Genomic DNA, 370 nt, shown 5'->3' with positions numbered 1-370 from the left:
CTTTCTTTGGCCTCCTTGTGTTTTTGTCTTAGTTTTCTTCCTGGTCTTGTGTCAGACAGACACAAGACAAGGGACCAAACACATGTGCAGGTTGAGGTCCGCAATGATGCAGCGACGTTGCGCCAAGTGTCCAGGGTCCTTTCTGGCGCTCCATCGATGCAACATCCACAACATCCAAAAAGGAAAGGGTCCATGCACGAATAGACAGGTCGTGGGGTGGTTTCCAACAGGTTGCAATCACTTTTTTCCACAGCTGTTAGTCCAGGAAACAGCTCATTTTCATTTTCTAAAGAACTGAAACGCTGACAGGTTATTCTGAATCAAGACCTTAACAGTAACAGGCACAGTAACATTAATCAAGGTGGAGATT

The sequence above is a fragment of the Etheostoma spectabile genome, chromosome 9 (assembly GCF_008692095.1).
Source record: "Etheostoma spectabile isolate EspeVRDwgs_2016 chromosome 9, UIUC_Espe_1.0, whole genome shotgun sequence".
NCBI lineage: Eukaryota > Metazoa > Chordata > Actinopteri > Perciformes > Percidae > Etheostoma > Etheostoma spectabile.
Note: the sequence above shows the minus strand (reverse complement) of the source record.